Source organism: Lissotriton vulgaris, chromosome 1_1 (genome assembly GCF_964263255.1).
Source record: "Lissotriton vulgaris chromosome 1_1, aLisVul1.2, whole genome shotgun sequence".
Classification (NCBI taxonomy): domain Eukaryota; kingdom Metazoa; phylum Chordata; class Amphibia; order Caudata; family Salamandridae; genus Lissotriton; species Lissotriton vulgaris.
Genome location: NC_141685.1, coordinates 243429206 through 243444566, shown reverse-complemented (window position 1 = coordinate 243444566; position 15361 = coordinate 243429206). Strand labels below are relative to the sequence as shown.

The window sequence follows — 15361 nt, the reverse complement described above, 5'->3', positions numbered from 1 at the left end:
GGATGAGTCAGCACCCTCTCGTAGAGAAAGGTTGGGTCAACATGTGCCTTTGGCAATTAAGGAGAAGATTTGGGCGGGGGAATACGTGAACATCTTCTCGTTGCTTGTTGATCATTATGAGGTGGAGCATGTTAAGGGTCAGAAAGATCTTATGCATCCGAGTGTTTGGCGCGCAAAAATGGCCGCCTTTAAAGTAAATGAGACTATCGGCAATTGGGGCAATGCATGGGGAATTTTTACATCAATCTTGGGGGAACGTAGGCCCGAGTTGCTTTCTGAGTTGCCGACCTATCAGTCAAGAATCATGGGGTACTCGACATCATACCAGGGTAACCATTGGTTCTGCTACGATAATCTTTTTAGAAAGGCAAAAGAGCATAATAAAAGCTTAACCTGGGATTGTTATGATTCTTTGACATGGGATAAAATGAAGGAGACAGGTATGGTGAAAATGCCATTGGTAGGAAGTAATGTTGGCGAGTCCTCCCGCCATTATGGGGGGACGCCCTTTCGGTCAGGTACGAGTACCGACGATTACTCGAGACCTGCCGGCAATACAGGAAAAAGGGGGTTCTGCTTCAATTTCAACAAAGGTAAATGTACCAGGCCCCAGGGGTCGTGTAAATTTAAACATGAATGTAGTGGGTGCGGGTCGTCCCATCCTGAGTCCACGTGCAGAGCCAAAACGGGTGATAACGGGGGGAGAGGAGGCGCCAAACAGGTCTAACGTAGTCCGAGGGGCGCCTTTACCTACCCCGATTGATACCTTGGCGATGATTCCCTGGCTCAGTGAATACCCGGATCGTACTTCTGCTGGGGTGCTGCGGAACGGATTTTCGTATGGTTTCCGCATCCCGGTAGGGGACTTTCAGGGCGTGGAGAAGTGTAAAAATCAACTTTCCGTCCTGCAGCATACGACCGTGGTTCAGGAAAAGATCCGGAAAGAGGTTACTCGAGGTCGGGTCGCAGGCCCATTTAGTGTACCCCCGGTACAGAATTTTGTGTGTTCTCCTTTAGGGGTGGTCCCCAAGAAGGACCCGGGTGAGTTTCGACTGATTCATAATTTGTCAGCTCCACGTGGTCTTTCTGTAAACGATGCAATAGACCCAGAAGTGTGTTCGGTGCGGTACGCATCCTTCGATGATGCCGTAGCCATTTTGAATCGCCTGGGGCCCGGGGCGCTGATGGCGAAGTCAGATATCGAGTCAGCGTTCCGGTTGCTCCCGGTATACCCGGACGATCAGCGTCTCCTAGGTTTTATGTTTCAGGATTGTTATTACATGGATAAGTGTATGCCGATGGGGTGCTCTATATCTTGTGCCTATTTCGAGAAATTCAGTAGTTTTCTACAATGGGTCTTCACAAAGAAGACGGGTTTCCAACATGTAATGCATTACCTTGATGATTTTCTGTTCCTTGGGGCAGCCGGGGACCTCGAATGTGGCCGGGCCTTGGCCGAATTTTGTGTATTAATGAAGCAGTTTGGTGTGCCATTGGCACCAGGTAAGACGGTGGGTCCTGCGACTTGCCTCGAGTTTCTGGGGATCGAGTTAGACTCCAGAGAAGGTTGTTTTCGTTTGCCAACTGACAAAGTGTGGAAGTTCAGGGCAGCCCTGCAAGTGTGTCTAAATGGATCTAAAGTTACGCTGCATCAACTACAGCAGTTGGTGGGACAGTTGAATTTTGCCCTGAGAGTTATACCGATGGCCCGCCCCTTTTCTCGTTCAATTGCCCAAGCTATGGTCGGCCTAAAGGAGGGCCATCATCGCACGAGACTATCGGCTGAGGTCCGCCAGGACGTGCGTATTTGGTTAGCATTTCTGGCGGACTTTAATGGTCGAGTCATCTGGAACAAACCAGCCGTATCCTCTGAAGAGCTGGGGCTATGGACAGATTCAGCAGGTAGCATAGGTTTTGGTGCCATCTTCTGCACAAAATGGTCGGCACAAAGGTGGCCGACATGGTGGCATGACAATGGTCTGACAAGTAATATTGCTTTCCTGGAACTTTTTCCCATTTTGGTGGCCCTGAGAACCTGGCCTGAAGGGTTCAAAGACCACTCTGTGATATTTTGGTCCGACAATATGACCGTGGTCGAGTGCATCAATAGTCAGGCGGCACGATGTAAACTGATTTTAAGACTGCTCAAAGAAATTGTTTTACTGTGTATGCAACTGAATGTGCTGTTCAGAGCAAAACATGTCCCAGGGGTAATGAATCAGGCGGCTGATGCACTGTCTCGTTTTCATATGCAGGCTTTCTCGGGTTTCCTTCCCTCAGCGGACCCAGAGCCGGCACCCTTCCCCGAAGCTCTCTGGTCTCTCGGTGCCCCGAACTTCGTCACCTCGTGGGAGAGAGTCTAGCACCACGGACGAGGAAAACATATGAAGGGGCGTTTAGGTCCTATGTAGCCTTTTTGGGTACTGATAGAGAGAGGCTTTGGGGCCACGAGGAATGGGTAGTGAATTTTCTGATGTCCTTACGTAGGGCTGGGAAATCTGTGGCTACGGCCCAGAGGCATCGTGCTGCTATTTCCTTTGTTGCCAGGGCTCATAGTATCCAGGACCCGACAGCGTCTTTCGTTGTACAGAAAGCGCTGCGTGGGTGGCAACGCCTTGAGGGTCGCAGAGTAGATGAGAGGCGCCCGATAGGTTTGGATAGGTTGGCCCAGTTGTTGGCTACACTCCCTGCCACATGTTCATCTCAGTTTGAGGCGGTGTTGTTCCGAGCCGCTTTTACGCTAGCATTTCACGGGGCGATGCGAGTAAGCGAACTGGTGGCAAGGAACAAACAGGATGTGGCGGGGGTTTGTGCCAAGAACACGTTCAGATCAGAGGAGAGGCAATGACGGTATCCTTTGTCAGGTCCAAGACCGATCAAGACGGGATGGGTGACTGCATAATCATACGCAGGATTCCCGGGTCCTCCATGTGTCCGGTGAAGTGTTTAGAAGATTACCTAGCACGAAGGGTGGCATTATGGGGGGGGACCTTGTTGAGACACGCGGACGCCACCCCACTAACGAAATTTCAGTTTCAGCGGGTGCTTGCGATGTCAATTGCCGCTGCGGGCTTGAACCCGGGCGAGTTTGGGACCCATTCCTTTCGGATAGGGGCTGCTACGGAAGCTACAGCCAGGGGTCTTAATGTTGAACAAGTGAAACGAGTGGGGCGTTGGTCCTCCAATTGTTATAAGAGGTATGTGCGGTTGCACATGTTGTAAAGCTGTAATGACGTACTCACGCCTCTTGTTTTTGTTTGGTTTTCAGTTGCGCAAGCCTACGAGGCGGGGCGGACTATGCAGTCGACCCAACACCGGGCCAGCGGTCAGACATCACCGGCTGTGAAAAAGGAGGTGTGGGTCGTGGGCCACTCATACGTGAGGCGTGCCGCGGACGTATTCAAAGCAGGTGACATGATTCACGTAGCTGGGGAATACGGGTACAGGGTGTCCTTCTACGGAAGAGGCGGTCTCTGTATTGACCAGTTTCAAGCATATTTTGAGGATTTGTTAGGGCGGACGAGGTCACCGCCGTCTATAGTCATAGTGCATTTAGGGGGCAATGATTTGGTCACCACCGGTAGACGACTTCTCCTGGAGGCAATGCTTTCCACTGTAAGTTGGTTGGCGAGGAGAGTTCCGGGGTGCACAATTGCGTGGTCCAATATGATCCCACGAAAGGTGTGGCGGGGGGCTATTTCTATTCCTGCTTTGAATCAGTCTGTTAGAAAGCTTAATAACAAGGTGAGTAGGTTGTTCCGTTCCGGGACATTGCATTCTATTTCGCATGGCTGTATTAATGATGACAGTATGTATTCGGGGGATGGTGTGCATTTGTCTCGGGTGGGGAATGAGTTACTCATAGGGACTTCTTAGCATGGTTAAAAACGTTAAAGCATGACCTTTAGGTAGGAGCTTTGTGGGGGGTCCGGATAGCCGGTCAACTATCCGGACCTGTGGCGGTAAGGTCATGATCGGTGAGCAGTAATTGGAAGATCCCTATGAGTGGGCGTCACCCAACACGGATGGGAGCGCTCGGGAGAGGTGGCCTTTGGCCCCTCAACGGGGAGGCGGTCCTGTCTAAGGAGAGGCCGCCGGAAGGAAAGGAAAGGCGGTCAAGGCACCTTCCTGTGTAGGAGGGGTTACAGCCCCCTCCTGGGGAATTTCCCGGGGCCAGTGACGTCTGCGACGGCAGATGTGGTAAGTTGTATGGGGTTTGGGGGGAGGTCTACGCTACCTTCTAGATACTCACACGAGTCCTCGAACGACCTTTAAGTGGCGTCGAGTTTATTGGGGCCCCCGTCAAGTCAAGGGAAATTGGTAGTTGCACTTGAGGTACGCCTCAGTGCTGTCGCCCCTCCCAAGTGGGGGGGGGGGTATTTCTGGTTAGGGATCTTGACACCGGTTACGACCTTGCCGTTGGCCCTTAAACGTTAGGATGTACAATTTCAATATTTCAAGAAAATGTTTTGTAGGTTTTTAGTTCGGCTAGGAGAACCTCTGTATTAGAGAATCTGTTAAGGTTAGCCAAACATCGCAATGTGGTAATGAAATTGTACATTAATATGAAACTGTTTTTGTTTTAATAAATACGGCCGGGGAGGGTCACTCCCTCCCTCTTCCAAAAACTTCAAGAACTGTTTCCGGTTTCCCTCCTTTGGGGATTGTGTTGAGAGGGGGTGGCGGGTATCTCAGCCATATGGAAAGGGGCGACCACTCGGTCCCCCCGAACGTATGGCAGAGTACCTCGATCCCCCCGGGAAGACATTTTGGGCGGGAGGCGCGTCTCGGCTGGTATGCCCGAAGCGGCGTAGCCGGGGCGCGCCCTTTCCCGCCCTAGAGTGGGCTGGCCTAGACACTGACGCGGCTGGCCACGCCCTCGGGGCAGGCAGGGGCGGGTTTACGCCCGCCCTGAAGACGGATAAAAAGGGACGCAAGACCAGAAGACATCCTCTTGTTCCTGTGCTCTGAAGCTGCACCTCCTCGCTGCACGTGAGCTCGAGACGGAACGAAGAGCCAATTTTGACCCACCCACCAGCCCCTGAAGACAGCCAGTTGTTTATAATAAAATGGATCGATAATTCTGTTTCGTTTACAGGTTGTGGTATTATTCGTGTTGATATTGAGTGTGTAATAAAGTTGGTCGTTTTTATGTATGTTTTGTGATTAAAGATATTCGGTTTTTAGTGTCCATTTATAAGCATGCTTATTTTGGTCATAGTGGCCAATGTATTGTTGGTTAGTTAGCATTGTCGTATTTATTTTGGTCGGGCGGTAAGGTCATGATCGGTGAGCAGTAATTGGAAGATCCCTATGAGTGGGCGTCACCCAACACGGATGGGAGCGCTCGGGAGAGGTGGCCTTTGGCCCCTCAACGGGGAGGCGGTCCTGTCTAAGGAGAGGCCGCCGGAAGGAAAGGAAAGGCGGTCAAGGCCCCTTCCTGTGTAGGAGGGGTTACAGCCCCCTCCTGGGGAATTTCCCGGGGCCAGTGACGTCTGCGACGGCAGATGTGGTAAGTTGTGTGGGGTTTGGGGGGAGGTCTACGCTACCTTCTAGATACTCACACGAGTCCTCGAACGACCTTTAAGTGGCGTCGAGTTTATTGGGGCCCCCGTCAAGTCAAGGGAAATTGGTAGTTGCACTTGAGGTACGCCTCAGTGCTGTCGCCCCTCCCAAGTGGGGGGGGGGGTATTTCTGGTTAGGGATCTTGACACCGGTTACGACCTTGCCGTTGGCCCTTAAACGTTAGGATGTACAATTTCAATATTTCAAGAAAATGTTTTGTAGGTTGTTAGTTCGGCTAGGAGAACCTCTGTATTAGAGAATCTGTTAAGGTTAGCCAAACATCGCAATGTGGTAATGAAATTGTACATTAATATGAAACTGTTTTTGTTTTAATAAATACGGCCGGGGAGGGTCACTCCCTCCCTCTTCCAAAAACTTCAAGAACTGTTTCCGGTTTCCCTCCTTTGGGGATTGTGTTGAGAGGGGGTGGCGGGTATCTCAGCCATATGTACCACTGCCTATTCAAATAAAATAGCAATGAAACAAATTAATCTGTTTTTTAAATGATCCAGTTTTACTTTAATAAATAATATTAAGGACTACTTCTCCTGTTCCACAGTTTCAAGCCTGTACTTTCCGGCACAACTTAGCATGATCCTCTCACTCTTTCATGATGTACTGATATTATGTCATTCTGATTTTACTGAAAAGCTGGGGATATAGCTCAGTGTTATAGCATTTGACTGCAGATCAAGAGGTCCCTGGTTCAAAACCGGGTGTCCCCTCAGACTATTTTGATTCTGTTGTTTGTAGTTGGGACTTATCATCAATTCCTTTTGGATCATCTTTGACAGAGTCAGTGTTCCCTTGGATATTGCACTTTAATATCATTATAGAGTTTGCTGCTCAAAACCTGTGAGTAAATGCAGTTTTAACACTCGGCTTGGTGTTCCATTTGGGAACTTTCTGAAAGATCATTGATCTATTTTGGAATTTGGCTCTTCCTTTTACAGCACTAAAGAAAGGGAATGGACTATGAAATAAATTGACAAATGTGTTATACTGTTTGGTGCTTTCTTGAATCGCACTAAAGAAATGGCTTAGAATACTGTGCAGCGATGCAGTCAGTCTATTTCTCATTTCACCTGTGTCCTCAGTCTTACATATATTCCACCTTTTCCCTGTGCATCCAAAGTATGTGCTTGTTTGAAGCACTTCATTTTTGTGCAACGTAGGAACTATTTAATTTCTCCTTAAATGCTCTGCCTACGTGCAAGATGTACGAACCATTGTTGCAGTTGCAAGAAGGCTGGCCTGAAGAATCAGGCCATTTGCAAGCACAAAGTGGCTTTTTCTGATGTTTTAAATCGAAGGTCCGTGAAAGGGGTGTTTGGGTGTACCTTCCAAATACCGAATTGTAGTGGTATGTAGAAATGTTTTTCCACCGTAATGTGGCCCAAAACAATCATACTTCATCACCATCTGAGTGATTGTGGTAACCAAACATGAAACAATAAGGTATCCCGTAAAAACCTCTTCCCCTTTGAGAATGTTTCAAAACAAACATTTTAAGTGCAGGCATTGGTCCTATGTACTACTGCCTATTCAAATAAAATACCAATCAAACAAATACATATATTTTTTTTAATGATCCATTTTTCCTTTAATAAATAATATTAAGAACTACTTCTACAGTTCCACAGTTTCAAGGTTGTACTTTCCGGCACAACTTAGCATGATCCTTTCACTCTTTCATGATGTACTGATATATTGTCATTCTGATCTTGGCTGACAGCTCGGGATATAGCTCAGTGGTAGAGCATTTGACTGCAGATCAAGAGGTCCCTGGTTCAAATCCGGGTGTCCCCTCATACTATTTTGAATCTGCTGTTTGTAGTTGGGAATTTTCATGAATCCCATTTGGATCATCTTTGACAGAGTCAGTGTTCCCTTGGATGTTACACTTTAATACCATTACAGTGTTGCTGATTAAAACTTGTGAGTAACTGCATTTTTTACACTGGGCTTGGTATTCCCTATGGGAAATTTCTGAAACATCATTGATCTATTTTGGAATTCGGCTCTACCTTTCACAGCTCTAAACAAAGGGAATGGACTATGAAACCAATTGACAAATTTGTTATACTGTTCGGTGCTCTCTTGAATTGCACTAAAGAAATGGCTTAGAATACTGGGCAGCTATGCAATCAATCTATTTCTCATTACACCTGTGTCCTCAGTCTTACATATATTCCATCTCTTCTCTGTCCATACAAAGTATGTGTTTGTTTGAAGCACTTCATTTTTGTGCAAATTAGGAACTATTTAATTTCTCCTTGAAAGCTCTGCCTACGTGCAAGATGTACAAACCCTCGTTGCAGTTGCAAGAAGGCTGGTCTGAAGAATCAGGCCAGTTGCAAGCACAAAGTGGCTTTTTTTGATGTATTAAATTGAAGGTACTTGAAAGGGGTGTTTGGGTGTTCCTTCCAAATACCGAATTGTAGTGGTATGTAGAAATGTTTTTCCATCGTAATTTGGCCAAAAAACAATCATACTTCACCACCATCTCGGTGATTGTGGTAACCAATCATCAAATGATAATGTGTCACGTAAAAACCTCTTCCCCTTTAAGAATGTTTCAAAACAATCATTGTATGTAGAGGCATTGGTCTTATGTACCACGGCCTATTCAAATAAAATAGCAATGAAAAAATTAATCTGTTTTTTAAATGATCCAGTTTTACTTTAATAAATAATATTAAGGACTACTTCTCCTGATCCACAGTTTCAAGCCTGTACTTTCCGGCACAACTTAGCATGATCCTCTCACTCTTTCATGATGTACTGATATTATGTCATTCTGATTTTACTGAAAAGCTGGGGATATAGCTCAGTGGTAGAGCATTTGACTGCAGATCAAGAGGTCCCTGGTTCAAATCCGGGTGTCCCCTCAGACTATTTTGATTCTGTTGTTTGTAGTTGGGACTTTTCATCAATTCCTTTTGGATCATCTTTGACAGAGTCAGTGTTCCCTTGGATATTGCACTTTAATATCATTACAGAGTTTGCTGCTCAAAACCTGTGAGTAAATGCAGTTTTAACACTCGGCTTGGTGTTCCCTTTGGGAACTTTCTGAAAGATCATTGATCTATTTTGGAATTTGGCTCTTCCTTTTACAGCACAAGAGAAAGGGAATGGACTATGAAATAAATTGACAAATTTGTTATACTGTTTGGTGCTTTCTTGAATCGCACTAAAGAAATGGCTTCGAATACTGTGCAGCGATGCAGTCAGTCTATTTCTCATTTCACCTGTGTCCTCAGTCTTACATATATTCCACCTTTTCCCTGTGCATTAAAAGTATGTGCTTGTTTGAAGCACTTCATTTTTGTGCAACGTCGGAACTATTTAATATCTCCTTAAATGCTCTGCCTACGTGTAAGATGTACGAACCATTGTTGCAGTTGCAAGAAGGCTGGCCTGAAGAATCAGGCCATTTGCAAGCACAAAGTGGCTTTTTCTGATGTTTTAAATCGAAGGTCCGTGAAAGGGGTGTTTGGGTGTACCTTCCAAATACCGAATTGTAGTGGTATGTAGAAATGTTTTTCCACTGTAATGTGGCCCAAAACAATCATACTTCATCACCATCTGAGTGATTGTGGTAACCAAACATGAAACAATAAGGTATCCCGTAAAAAACTCTTCCCCTTTGAGAATGTTTCAAAACAAACATTTTAAGTGCAGGCATTGGTCCTATGTACCACTGCCTATTCAAAAAAAATATCAATCAAACAAATACATATATTTTTTTAATGATCCATTTTTCCTTTAATAAATAATATTAAGAACTACTTCTACAGTTCCACAGTTTCAAGGTTGTACTTTCTGGCACAACTTAGCATGATCTTCTCACTCTTTCATGATGTACTGATATATTGTCATTCTGATGTTGGCTGACAGCTGGGGATATAGCTCAGTGGTAGAGCATTTGACTGCAGATCATAGAGGTCCCTGGTTCAAATCCGGGTGTTCCCGCATACTATTTTGAATCTGCTGTTTGTAGTTGGGAATTTTCATGAATCCCATTTGGATCATCTTTGACAGGGTCAGTGTTCCCTTGGATGTTACACTTTAATACCATTACAGTGTTGCTGATTAAAACTTGTGAGTAACTGCATTTTTTACACTGGGCTTGGTATTCCCTATGGGAAATTTCTGAAACATCATTGATCTATTTTGGAATTCGCTCTACCTTTCACAGCTCTAAACAAAGGGAATGGACTATGAAACCAATTGACAAATTTGTTATACTGTTTGGTGCTCTCTTGAATCGCACTAAAGAAATGGCTTAGAATACTGGGCAGCTATGCAATCAATCTATTTCTCATTACACCTGTGTCCTCAGTCTTACATATATTCCATCTCTTCTCTGTCCATACAAAGTATGTGTTTGTTTGAAGCACTTCATTTTTGTGCAAATTAGGAACTATTTAATTTCTCCTTGAAAGCTCTGCCTACGTGCAAGATGTACAAACCCTCGTTGCAGTTGCAAGAAGGCTGGTCTGAAGAATCAGGCCAGTTGCAAGCACAAAGTGGCTTTTTTTGATGTATTAAATTGAAGGTACTTGAAAGGGGTGTTTGGGTGTTCCTTCCAAATACCGAATTGTAGTGGTATGTAGAAATGTTTTTCCATCGTAATTTGGCCAAAAAACAATCATACTTCACCACCATCTCGGTGATTGTGGTAACCAATCATCAAATGATAATGTGTCACGTAAAAACCTCTTCCCCTTTAAGAATGTTTCAAAACAATCATTGTATGTAGAGGCATTGGTCTTATGTACCACGGCCTATTCAAATAAAATAGCAATGAAAAAATTAATCTGTTTTTTAAATGATCCAGTTTTACTTTAATAAATAATATTAAGGACTACTTCTCCTGATCCACAGTTTCAAGCCTGTACTTTCCGGCACAACTTAGCATGATCCTCTCACTCTTTCATGATGTACTGATATTATGTCATTCTGATTTTACTGAAAAGCTGGGGATATAGCTCAGTGGTAGAGCATTTGACTGCAGATCAAGAGGTCCCTGGTTCAAATCCGGGTGTCCCCTCAGACTATTTTGATTCTGTTGTTTGTAGTTGGGACTTTTCATCAATTCCTTTTGGATCATCTTTGACAGAGTCAGTGTTCCCTTGGATATTGCACTTTAATATCATTACAGAGTTTGCTGCTCAAAACCTGTGAGTAAATGCAGTTTTAACACTCGGCTTGGTGTTCCCTTTGGGAACTTTCTGAAAGATCATTGATCTATTTTGGAATTTGGCTCTTCCTTTTACAGCACAAGAGAAAGGGAATGGACTATGAAATAAATTGACAAATTTGTTATACTGTTTGGTGCTTTCTTGAATCGCACTAAAGAAATGGCTTCGAATACTGTGCAGCGATGCAGTCAGTCTATTTCTCATTTCACCTGTGTCCTCAGTCTTACATATATTCCACCTTTTCCCTGTGCATTAAAAGTATGTGCTTGTTTGAAGCACTTCATTTTTGTGCAACGTCGGAACTATTTAATATCTCCTTAAATGCTCTGCCTACGTGTAAGATGTACGAACCATTGTTGCAGTTGCAAGAAGGCTGGCCTGAAGAATCAGGCCATTTGCAAGCACAAAGTGGCTTTTTCTGATGTTTTAAATCGAAGGTCCGTGAAAGGGGTGTTTGGGTGTACCTTCCAAATACCGAATTGTAGTGGTATGTAGAAATGTTTTTCCACTGTAATGTGGCCCAAAACAATCATACTTCATCACCATCTGAGTGATTGTGGTAACCAAACATGAAACAATAAGGTATCCCGTAAAAAACTCTTCCCCTTTGAGAATGTTTCAAAACAAACATTTTAAGTGCAGGCATTGGTCCTATGTACCACTGCCTATTCAAAAAAAATATCAATCAAACAAATACATATATTTTTTTAATGATCCATTTTTCCTTTAATAAATAATATTAAGAACTACTTCTACAGTTCCACAGTTTCAAGGTTGTACTTTCTGGCACAACTTAGCATGATCTTCTCACTCTTTCATGATGTACTGATATATTGTCATTCTGATGTTGGCTGACAGCTGGGGATATAGCTCAGTGGTAGAGCATTTGACTGCAGATCATAGAGGTCCCTGGTTCAAATCCGGGTGTTCCCGCATACTATTTTGAATCTGCTGTTTGTAGTTGGGAATTTTCATGAATCCCATTTGGATCATCTTTGACAGGGTCAGTGTTCCCTTGGATGTTACACTTTAATACCATTACAGTGTTGCTGATTAAAACTTGTGAGTAACTGCATTTTTTACACTGGGCTTGGTATTCCCTATGGGAAATTTCTGAAACATCATTGATCTATTTTGGAATTCGCTCTACCTTTCACAGCTCTAAACAAAGGGAATGGACTATGAAACCAATTGACAAATTTGTTATACTGTTTGGTGCTCTCTTGAATCGCACTAAAGAAATGGCTTAGAATACTGGGCAGCTATGCAATCAATCTATTTCTCATTACACCTGTGTCCTCAGTCTTACATATATTCCATCTCTTCTCTGTCCATACAAAGTATGTGTTTGTTTGAAGCACTTCATTTTTGTGCAAATTAGGAACTATTTAATTTCTCCTTGAAAGCTCTGCCTACGTGCAAGATGTACAAACCCTCGTTGCAGTTGCAAGAGGGCTGGTCTGAAGAATCAGGCCAGTTGCAAGCACAAAGTGGCTTTTTTTGATGTATTAAATTGAAGGTACTTGAAAGGGGTGTTTGGGTGTTCCTTCCAAATACCGAATTGTAGTGGTATGTAGAAATGTTTTTCCATCGTAATTTGGCCAAAAAACAATCATACTTCACCACCATCTCGGTGATTGTGGTAACCAATCATCAAATGATAATGTGTCACGTAAAAACCTCTTCCCCTTTAAGAATGTTTCAAAACAATCATTGTATGTAGAGGCATTGGTCTTATGTACCACGGCCTATTCAAATAAAATAGCAATGAAAAATTTAATCTGTTTTTTAAATGATCCAGTTTTACTTTAATAAATAATATTAAGGACTACTTCTCCTGTTCCACAGTTTCAAGCCTGTACTTTCCGGCACAACTTAGCATGATCCTCTCACTCTTTCATGATGTACTGATATTATGTCATTCTGATTTTACTGAAAAGCTGGGGATATAGCTCAGTGGTAGAGCATTTGACTGCAGATCAAGAGGTCCCTGGTTCAAATCCGGGCGTCCCCTCTGACTATTTTGATTCTGTTGTTTGTAGTTGGGACTTTTCATCAATTCCTTTTGGATCATCTTTGACAGAGTCAGTGTTCCCTTTGATATTGCACTTTAATAGCATTACAGAGTTTGCTGCTCAAAACCTGTGAGTAAATGGAGTTTTAACACTCGGATTGGTATTCCCTTTGGGAAATTTCTGAAAGATCATTGATCTATTTTGGAATTTGGCTCTTCCTTTTACAGCACTAAAGAAAGGTAATGGACTATGAAACAAATTGACAAATTTGTTATACTGTTTGATGCTTTCTTGAATCGCACTAAAGAAATGGCTTAGAATACTGTGCAGCGATGCAGTCAGTCTATTTCTCCTTTCACCTGTGTCCTCAGTCTTACATATATTCCACCTTTTCCCTGTGCATCCAAAGTATGTGCTTGTTTGAAGCACTTCATTTTTGTGCAACGTAGGAACTATTTAATTTCTCCTTAAATGCTCTGCCTACGTGCAAGATGTACGAACCATTGTTGCAGTTGCAAGAAGGCTGGCCTGAAGAATCAGGCCATTTGCAAGCACAAAGTGGCTTTTTCTGATGTTTTAAATCGAAGGTCCGTGAAAGGGGTGTTTGGGTGTACCTTCCAAATACCGAATTGTAGTGGTATGTAGAAATGTTTTTCCACCGTAATGTGGCCCAAAACAATCATACTTCATCACCATCTGAGTGATTGTGGTAACCAAACATGAAACAATAAGGTATCCCGTAAAAACCTCTTCCCCTTTGAGAATGTTTCAAAACAAACATTTTAAGTGCAGGCATTGGTCCTATGTACCACTGCCTATTCAAATAAAATACCAATCAAACAAATACATATATTTTTTTTAATGATCCATTTTTCCTTTAATAAATAATATTAAGAACTACTTCTACAGTTCCACAGTTTCAAGGTTGTACTTTCCGGCACAACTTAGCATGATCCTCTCACTCTTTCATGATGTACTGATATATTGTCATTCTGATCTTGGCTGACAGCTGGGGATATAGCTCAGTGGTAGAGCATTTGACTGCAGATCAAGAGGTCCCTGCTTCAAATCCGGGTGTCCCCTCATACTATTTTGAATCTGCTGTTTGTAGTTGGGAATTTTCATGAATACCATTTGGATCATCTATGACAGAGTCAGTGTTCCCTTGGATGTTACACTTTAATACCATTACAGTGTTGCTGATTAAAACTTGTGAGTAACTGCATTTTTTACACTGGGCTTGGTATTCCCTATGGGAAATTTCTGAAACATCATTGATCTATTTTGGAATTCGGCTCTACCTTTCACAGCTCTAAACAAAGGGAATGGACTATGAAACCAATTGACAAATTTGTTATACTGTTTGGTGCTCTCTTGAATCGCACTAAAGAAATGGCTTAGAATACTGGGCAGCTATGCAATCAATCTATTTCTCATTACACCTGTGTCCTCAGTCTTACATATAATCCATCACTTCTCTGTCCATACAAAGTATGTGTTTGTTTGAAGCACTTCATTTTTGTGCAACTTAGGAACTATTTAATTTCTCCTTGAAAGCTCTGCCTACGTGCTTTGATCCCTCTGAGGCGGAAAGCCGGAGGACGGTACTTTTCTCACTATATTTTTAAAACTACTTGTATTTCTGTGTGTATTTTAAAACCTCACCTGCACTAAAAGCGCCTCCTCCACGCGCTAAGCAGACCCCTTGAGGCACTCCTGAGACAGCGGAATTCAGCGCTGAGACAGGAGCCACAACACACCGCCATCGCGGTTCGAAGGATAGCCACGCCCCCTGCGAGGCCACGCCCCCCGGAAATCATATATAAACGCTGAACGAGCGCAACAAACATTGCTTTGATCCCTCTGAGGCGGAAAGCCGGAGGACGGTACTTTTCTCACTATATTTTTAAAACTACTTGTATTTCTGTGTGTATTTTAAAACCTCACCTGCACTAAAAGCGCCTCCTCCACGCGCTAAGCAGACCCCTTGAGGCACTCCTGAGACAGCGGAATTCAGCGCTGAGACAGGAGCCACAACACACCGCCATCGCGGTTCGAAGGATAGCCACGCCCCCTGCGAGGCCACGCCCCCCGGAAATCATATATAAACGCTGAAACGAGCGCAACAAACATTGCTTTGATCCCTCTGAGGCGGAAAGCCGGAGGACGGTACTTTTCTCACTATATTTTTAAAACTACTTGTATTTCTGTGTGTATTTTAAAACCTCACCTGCACTAAAAGCGCCTCCTCCACGCGCTAAGCAGACCCCTTGAGGCACTCCTGAGACAGCGGAATTCAGCGCTGAGACAGGAGCCACAACACACCGACATCGCGGTTCGAAGGATAGCCACGCCCCCTGCGAGGCCACGCCCCCCGGAAATCATATATAAACGCTGAAACGAGCGCAACAAACATTGCTTTGATCCCTCTGAGGCGGAAAGCCGGAGGACGGTACTTTTCTCACTATATTTTTAAAACTACTTGTATTTCTGTGTGTATTTTAAAACCTCACCTGCACTAAAAGCGCCTCCTCCACGCGCTAAGCAGACCCCTTGAGGCACTCCTGAGACAGC

General features: G+C 43.9%; 8 non-coding genes across 8 annotated transcripts; all 8 read left to right on the top strand.

Annotated features, from left to right (window-relative positions):
* Positions 1-6218: 6218 nt before the first annotated feature.
* TRNAC-GCA (transfer RNA cysteine (anticodon GCA)) lies at positions 6219-6290 on the top strand. The gene has a single exon. It is a non-coding gene; the product is annotated as a tRNA-Cys (tRNA).
* A 1012-nt stretch (positions 6291-7302) lies between these two features.
* On the top strand, positions 7303-7374 carry TRNAC-GCA (transfer RNA cysteine (anticodon GCA)). Its single transcript has one exon. It is a non-coding gene; the product is annotated as a tRNA-Cys (tRNA).
* A 1010-nt stretch (positions 7375-8384) lies between these two features.
* Positions 8385-8456, top strand: TRNAC-GCA (transfer RNA cysteine (anticodon GCA)). Its single transcript has one exon. It is a non-coding gene; the product is annotated as a tRNA-Cys (tRNA).
* Positions 8457-9467: 1011 nt separating this feature from the next.
* On the top strand, positions 9468-9540 carry TRNAC-GCA (transfer RNA cysteine (anticodon GCA)). Its single transcript has one exon. It is a non-coding gene; the product is annotated as a tRNA-Cys (tRNA).
* Positions 9541-10549: 1009 nt separating this feature from the next.
* TRNAC-GCA (transfer RNA cysteine (anticodon GCA)) lies at positions 10550-10621 on the top strand. The gene has a single exon. It is a non-coding gene; the product is annotated as a tRNA-Cys (tRNA).
* A 1011-nt stretch (positions 10622-11632) lies between these two features.
* Positions 11633-11705, top strand: TRNAC-GCA (transfer RNA cysteine (anticodon GCA)). Its single transcript has one exon. It is a non-coding gene; the product is annotated as a tRNA-Cys (tRNA).
* A 1009-nt stretch (positions 11706-12714) lies between these two features.
* Positions 12715-12786, top strand: TRNAC-GCA (transfer RNA cysteine (anticodon GCA)). Its single transcript has one exon. It is a non-coding gene; the product is annotated as a tRNA-Cys (tRNA).
* Positions 12787-13798: 1012 nt separating this feature from the next.
* TRNAC-GCA (transfer RNA cysteine (anticodon GCA)) lies at positions 13799-13870 on the top strand. Its single transcript has one exon. It is a non-coding gene; the product is annotated as a tRNA-Cys (tRNA).
* Positions 13871-15361: the final 1491 nt, after the last annotated feature.